The sequence below is a fragment of the Arachis hypogaea genome, chromosome 19 (assembly GCF_003086295.3).
Source record: "Arachis hypogaea cultivar Tifrunner chromosome 19, arahy.Tifrunner.gnm2.J5K5, whole genome shotgun sequence".
Lineage (NCBI taxonomy): Eukaryota > Viridiplantae > Streptophyta > Magnoliopsida > Fabales > Fabaceae > Arachis > Arachis hypogaea.
The window spans coordinates 82,678,928-82,686,302 of record NC_092054.1 but is presented as its reverse complement, the minus strand read 5'-3'; the positions used below and the strand labels follow the sequence as shown (position 1 = coordinate 82,686,302).

The 7,375-nt window shown below is 39.1% G+C and overlaps 1 non-coding gene across 1 annotated transcript; it reads left to right on the top strand.

Annotated features, from left to right (window-relative positions):
* The first annotated feature begins 6,921 nt into the window (after nucleotides 1–6,921).
* LOC112780626 (small nucleolar RNA R71) lies at nucleotides 6,922–7,029 on the top strand. The gene has a single exon (XR_003191450.1). It is a non-coding gene; the product is annotated as a small nucleolar RNA R71 (small nucleolar RNA).
* The last annotated feature ends 346 nt before the right edge of the window (nucleotides 7,030–7,375 follow it).

Sequence of the window (7,375 nt, the reverse complement as noted above, 5' to 3'; positions counted from 1 at the left end):
CGCAAACTTTTTCTCTCCAGAGTGTGTTGCTGATGGCGCCAACGTTTGCCAAAAAGTTTGAGGCAAACGTTGGCGCAAGCTTTTGTCCTCCAGGGTGTTGATTTTGTGATGCCAACGTTTGCCAAAAAGTTTGAGGCAAACGTTGGCTCAAGCTTTTCTCCTAAAAGTTTGAGCTAAAGTTTGAGGCAAACTTTTGCTCAAGCTTTTTTTTCCTGGGGTGTTTTCACTTCTTCCAAAAGTTTGAGCTAAAGTTTGAGGCAAACTTTTGCTCAAACTTTTTGTTCTCTCTTGCTCCTAGCCATTCCTTCTTGCTTCAACCTTTCTCCAAGCTTTCTTCACCTATCATCAATCAATCAAATACATCAAAGCTATGCTCCAAATCATGAGATTGTGTTTCTTTCATAATATATGACAATTATAGCATAAAATCTCATGAAAGTGCATGAATTCATACATGGTTGATTGAATCAAAGGAAACATGGAAATCTACCCAATTGGCTTGCTTATGGCTCAAGAAAGTGCATAAATCAATTGAAAACAAAAGAAAAAGGCAAGTGAAACTAGGCTAAGATGACTTGTCATCACAACACCAAACTTAAAGCTTGCTTGTCCCCAAGCAAGAAATGAATTATGCTCAAAGGTTCTTTCAATTAAGACGGATTGAAGAATAATTTGTAAGGTCCTGTGAGTGAAGTGATTAAGTGATAGTGGGGTGAACTCTAAATCATATGCTCATGCAAGGGTTTCAGTGCTTACTAGTCCCTACATCTTGGGAGTCTTATGTCTTAGGATTTTCATCCAAATGGTATCATGGAGATCTCTTTATATGTAATCACCTTGAAGCAGCTTATAGTTTCTTTACTTTGGCCTTGACTCTAAGTGTCATGTCTCAAAGCGGCTCTTTAGATAAGCTTTCAATCAATACTCCTAAACCAGTTGGTTTTAAGGTATTAGGTGTTAAAGAACCCCTAAGGATTTACTTGCTCAAGCCTCTTTCTTTGACACAATTCACCCACAAGCATTTACTAGGATAACAACTCTTTTCTTTCTTCTTTTCTGCCTAGTAATTGATGCTCAGAGCCTTGGGCCATGTTCCTTTTTTTTGTTTTTGTATTTTCTTTATTTTCTTTTGTTTTGTTTGCTGCTTTTTGGATCAATAAATGTTTGAGAATCTCCACAACACTTCTTTGAACTCTATGTCCCGCCTATGAGCTCCCATGCAAGTTTTCATAAGCATGCAACCTCAATACATATTCATACAACTAGAACTACCACTTCTCCTAATCTTTTGCTTGTCTTAAAATTGTTTAATTCCTCAACCCTTCTTTTCAAAGAACTTTCATGTGATGCATTTTTTTTAATTATTGAGTGCAAACAAGTTTTGGAGATAGTGTTGTAAATGATCAAGCATCTTGCTTATTGAATTGTAGAAAAACTATATTAGACAGAAGGACAGATAGGGGTATAATATAAATTTCAATCACAGTAATATCTGATAGTGAATAATACAACCTTTTGGAGTTTACTTGCTGTCCTCTTCCTCATCATCATTGCTGGTCTTCACATTCCTCTTTCATCTCTTTAATTGATGATGCTAAATCTTCCCAAAAGTTTGTATGATGCTCTGCAATGATATTGAAAGTTGCTTGTTCCCCAAGCACTTGAAAAATGGTTAGCATGCATGATTTATTTGTGGGCTTTTGAACTTACTTTGGTGTTAGAACACCAAACTTAGTACCTTGCAAATGGTTCTCATGCATCAGATTAACCATGTGTGGAACTCTTTTTCTTTTTCAAAAGTAATAAAACTGAAAACAGCAAAATAGTTAACTAATTTGTCTAAATGCTTGAAGCTAGCATTATACAGAAGGTGAGAGTGTATTTTATGATGGGATTTTGGTGGAACACCAAACTTAGAATCCTTCACTCTCCCTTAGATTGTTTTGGTGTACAACACCAAACTTAGCTTCTTGCAATATAGATAAAACTAATTAACCTTTTTATTAAAATAGCTATGAAAGGAAAACTACCTCAGGTTGGGTTGCCTCCCAACAAGCGCTCTTTTATTGTCACTAGCTTGACATCCTTCATCCTCTGATCATGGAAGTTGAGGCTTCTGTTGCCTTTGGTTTCCCCCTCTCACCGTGGGCTTTTCCTTGATGACTGTCTCTTTTCCCGTAGCCGTCTCACTTTTTTCCATAACTGCTTTCCCTTTCAACCCAGCAGCTTTTTCACTGTTCTTTGGGTCATCTTCAATGGCCCTTAGGGATATATTTGCCTCTCTCTCGCCCAATTCAGCAAGGTTTTGAACCAGTTGTTCCATTTGACTTTCAACTCTTCTGAGTAAGGCTTCCTGGTTCTTCATTGTCACCTCTTGGTGTTTCATCATTCTCTCTATTAAGATCTCCAGATTGGTGATCCTTTGAGAGTCTTGTGAGATTGGTTGGCTGTGGGGTGCTGGGGGTTGGAAGGGTGGGTAGTATGGTGGTATGTAGTGATTGTTGTTGGTATGGTGGTGTTTTTGCAAGTTTGGGAAATTGGGGTTGTTGTAGTTGAAGTCCCTTTGTTCCTGATGTTGAGATTCCCTCATTCTTAGATAAGAATGTGGCTTCCATGGTGGAAATTGTGCATTCACTGTGGCAGAATGTAGAAAATCAATTTGTCCAGCTATTGACTCCAATTGTTGCTGAGTTTGCTGGTATAGCTGTTTGTTTTGATTCATGATTGCCCTCACTCCTTCAAGATTCATTAATTCCTTTTCTGAAATTGCATTCTGTGGTGTCTCAAATGAGTGTTGGCTATTGGCTCTTTTGTCATTGAACTCTGCAGTTCCTTGGCTGGTTGCTGTTGCGTTGAGTAGGCCATCTGAGAAGTAATCCACCACTTTTCTTGCTTCTGGGGTTAATCCTTCATAGAACGCTTGGAAACCCACTTTGTCACTTGCTTTCTTATATCTTTCCCATGCTTTGAACAATGGTTCTTCCTCCCCGTGTATGAATGGATGTATTCCCTCTTTCATCTTGATGTTTTGTTGGGATGAGGAGAATTTGGCTAGAAACTTGGCAACCAAATCATCCCAACTAGTGATACTTCCTTGGGGAAAGGTTTCAAGCCATTGTGCCGCTTCATCCTTTAGTGAGAAAGGGAATAACAAGAGCTTATAGGTATCATGATGTATACTCTCGAAATTGACAGCACCACAAGTCCTCAGAAAAATGGATAGGTGCTGTTTAGGATCCTCCAATGGGTTTCCACCATAGGAACAATTGTTCTTGATTAGTGTAATGAGTTGCGGCTTCATGTTGTGGTGTTCTTCTTTCTCAGAAACTCCGTTTTCAATGATATCCTTCCCTCTGGCCTCTCTTCTTTCCTGTGACATACAAATCAACAAACGAAACACACAGTGGTACTCTTGAAAATTGAGTGTAGTCAGTTGAGACAAAACTTCAAACAGTTAGTGGGTTAGTCCAAAGTTAGAGAAGCAGAAAATAAAAATGCTAGATCTAGATCTCCACTTCACTTAATCATTGTCAATCTAATCAATCCCCGGCAACGGCGCCAAAAACTTGATGGATATTTTTTGTGGAAAAACGAATTTCTCCAAAACACCCAAAACTAACCGGCAAGTGCACCGGGTCGCATCAAGTAATAATAACTCACGGGAGTGAGGTCGATCCCACAGGGATTGAAGGATTGAGCAATTTTAGCTTAGTGGTTGATTTAGTCAAGCGAATCATGATTTGGTTGAGAGATTTGTGATTAACAAAATTTAAATTGCACAGAAAGTAAAGGGAATGGAAAATTTGCATGAAATTAAAGAGAACAGGAATTAGAGTGCTGAATCTTAAAGAACAAGAAATTAAATGGCAGAAACATAGAACGCAAGAAATGTAAACTGCAGAATCTTAAAGTGCAAGAAATGTAAATGGCTTTAATTGTAAAGGGGATTGGGAATTGGATTTGCAGAAATTAAACAAGGAAAAGTAAAATTCAACAAACAGAAGAGTAGAAGATAACTTGAATTGAATCGGATCTAAAACGGAATTGTAAATGGGCTTGAAAAGCATTAAACAGAGAATCGAAAATGGGAAATCCAGATCTCAGGACTCAAGAGACTAGATAACCAAGTCTAGATCTCAATGCCTTCCTAGATCCAGCAAGAACAATTTCAAAGGAAATGAAGAAATGTAAATTGCAGAGAAAGTAAAAGAAGAAGCAATTAACAGAAACTGAAATTCAATGATGCGGAAAATTAAACAAGATCCCAAGGTGAGATTGAAACAGAATTTCTTCAATTCTCAACCCAAGATCCGAAGCAAGAAAAGTAAAGAGTATTCAAGCAAGAACAAGGAAGAAGAGAGATCAATTCTCCTCCCCAAATTCTCTTGAATTAAAACAACAATTCCAAAAATGTAAAGGTGAGCTCTCTACAAAACTACCTAATCAAAACCGAAAAGAAAAGAACTCCCTAGAAACTTAAATCCTAACCTCTTTATACACTTTCTTCAAATGGTCTTCAAGCCTTGAATTGGGCCTTTTCTCTTGATGGAATTGGGTTGATAGAGGCCTTGGTTGATTGCTCTTGGAGTTGGAGAGAGAACCAATGTGAACCGAGTTGTGAATCTTAAAAGCTTGAGTAAAAGTTTGAGTAAAAGTTTGAGGCAAACTTTTACTCAAACTTTTTACATCAGCTGCCCCATTCTTGCTGCTACCAACGTTTGAGCCAAAGTTTGGGGTCAAACTTTTGCTCAAACGTTGGCCCCCTAGTGCATATATGTGGCGCCAACGTTTGCCAAAAAGTTTGAGGCAAACGTTGGTGCAAACTTTTTCTCTCCAGGGTGTGTTGCTGATGGCGCCAACGTTTGCCAAAAAGTTTGAGGCAAACGTTGGCTCAAGCTTTTCTCCTAAAAGTTTGAGCTAAAGTTTGAGGCAAACTTTTGCTCAAGCTTTTTTTTCCTGGGGTGTTTTCACTTCTTCCAAAAGTTTGAGCTAAAGTTTGAGGCAAACTTTTGCTCAAACTTTTTGTTCTCTCTTGCTCCTAGCCATTCCTTCTTGCTTCAACCTTTCTCCAAGCTTTCTTCACCTATCATCAATCAATCAAACACATCAAAGCTATGCTCCAAATCATGAGATTGTGTTTCTTTCATAATATATGACAATTATAGCATAAAATCTCATGAAAGTGCATGAATTCATACATGGTTGATTGAATCAAAGGAAACATGAAAATCTACCCAATTGGCTTGCTTATGTCTCAAGAAAGTGCATAAATCAATTGAAAACAAAAGAAAAAGGCTAGTGAAACTAGGCTAAGATGACTTGTCATCACAACACCAAACTTAGAGTTTGACTGTGGGGGCTTTGGTTGACTCTACAGCGAGAGAATCTTTTCATGCTTCCTCTCCATGGTTACAGAAGGAGATCCTTGAGTTTTAAACACAAGGTTGTCCTCATTCAGTTGGAGGACCAACTCTCCTCTGTCCACATCAATCACAGCTCTTGCTGTGGCTAGGAAGGGTCTTCCGAGGATGATGGATTCATCCTCCTCCTTTCCAGTGTCTAGGATTATGAAATCAGCAGAGATGTAAAGGTCTTCAACCTTTACTAACACATCCTCTACTTATCCATAAGCCTATTTTCTTGAGTTGTCTGCCATCTCTAAAGAGATTCTGGCAGCTTGCACCTCAAAGATCCCAAGTTTCTCTATTACAGAGAGTGGCATTAAGTTTATTCCTGACCCCAGGTCACACAGAGCCTTCTCAAAGGTCATGGTGCCTATGTTACAGGGAATTAGGAATTTACCAGGATCCTGTTTCTTTTGAGGTAATTTCTGCCTATCCAATGCATTTAGTTCATTGGTGAGCAAGAGAGGTTCATCTTCCCAAGTCTCATTACCAAATAGTTTGGCATTCAGCTTCTTGATTCCACCAAGGTATTTAGCAACTTTCTCTTCAGTAATGTCTTCATCCTCTTCAGAGGAAGAATACTCATCAGAGCTCATGAAGGACAGAAGGAGGTTCAATGGAATCTCTATGGTCTCTAAATGAGCCTGAGATTCCTTTGGTTCCTCAAAGGGAAATTCCTTATTGGTCACTGAACGTCCCAAGAGGTCTTCCTCACTAGGATTCACGTCCTTGTCCTCCCTTGTAGGTTCGGCCATGATGGTCAAATCAATTGCCTTGCACTCTCTCTTTGGATTTTCTTCTGCATTGCTTGGGAGAGTACTAGGGGAGTTTCAGTGACCTTTTTACTCAGCTGGCCCACTTGTGCCTCCAAATTTCTAATGGAGGACCTTGTTTCATTCATGAAACTGAAAGTGACCTTAGATAGATCAGAGACTATATTTGCTAAGCTTGATGGATTCTGCTCAGAATTCTCTGTCTGTTGCTGAGTGGATGATGGAAAAGGCTTGCTATTGCTAAACTTGTTTCTTCCACCATTATTAAACCCTTGTTGAGGCTTTTGTTGATCGTTCCATGAGAAATTTGTATGATTTTTCCATGAGGGATTATAGGTATTCCCATAGGGTTCACCCATGTAATTCACCTCTGCTATTGCAGGGTTCTCAGGATCATAAGCTTCTTCTTCAGAAGATGCCTCTATAGTACTGTTGGATGATTCCTTCAATCCATTCAGACTCTGAGATATCATATTGACTTACTGAGTCAATATTTTATTCTGAGCCAATATGGCATTCAGAGTATCAATTTCAAGAACTCTCTTCTTCATAGGCGTCCCATTACTCACAGGATTCCTTTCAGAAGTGTACATGAACAGGTTATTTGCAACCATGTCAATGAGTTCCTGAGCTTCTGCAGGCATTTTCTTTAGGTGAATGGATCCACCTGCAGAATGGTCCAATGACATCTTAGATAATTCAGATAGACCATCATAGAATATATCCAGGATGGTCCATTTTGAAAGCATGTCAGAAGGACACTTTTTGGTCAGTTGCTTGTATCTCTCCCAAGCTTCATAGAGGGATTCACCTTCTTTCTGTCTGAAGGTTTGAACATCCACTCTAAGCTTACGAAGCTTTTGAGGAGGAAAAAACTTGGCTAAGAAAGCCGTGACCAGCTTATCCCAAGAGTTCAGGCTATCTTTAGGTTGAGAATCCAACCATATTCTAGCTCTGTCTCTTACAGTAAACGGGAAAAGCATAAGCCTGTAGACCTCGGAGTCAACCCCATTGGTCTTAACAGTATCACAGATCTGCAAGAATTCAGTTAAGAACTGAAAAGGATCTTCTGATGGAAGTCCATGAAACTTGCAATTCTATTGCATCAGAGAAACTAATTGAGGCTTTAGCTCAAAATTGTTTGCTCCAATGGCAGGGATTGAGATGCTTCTTCCATGTAAGTTGGAATTTGGTGCA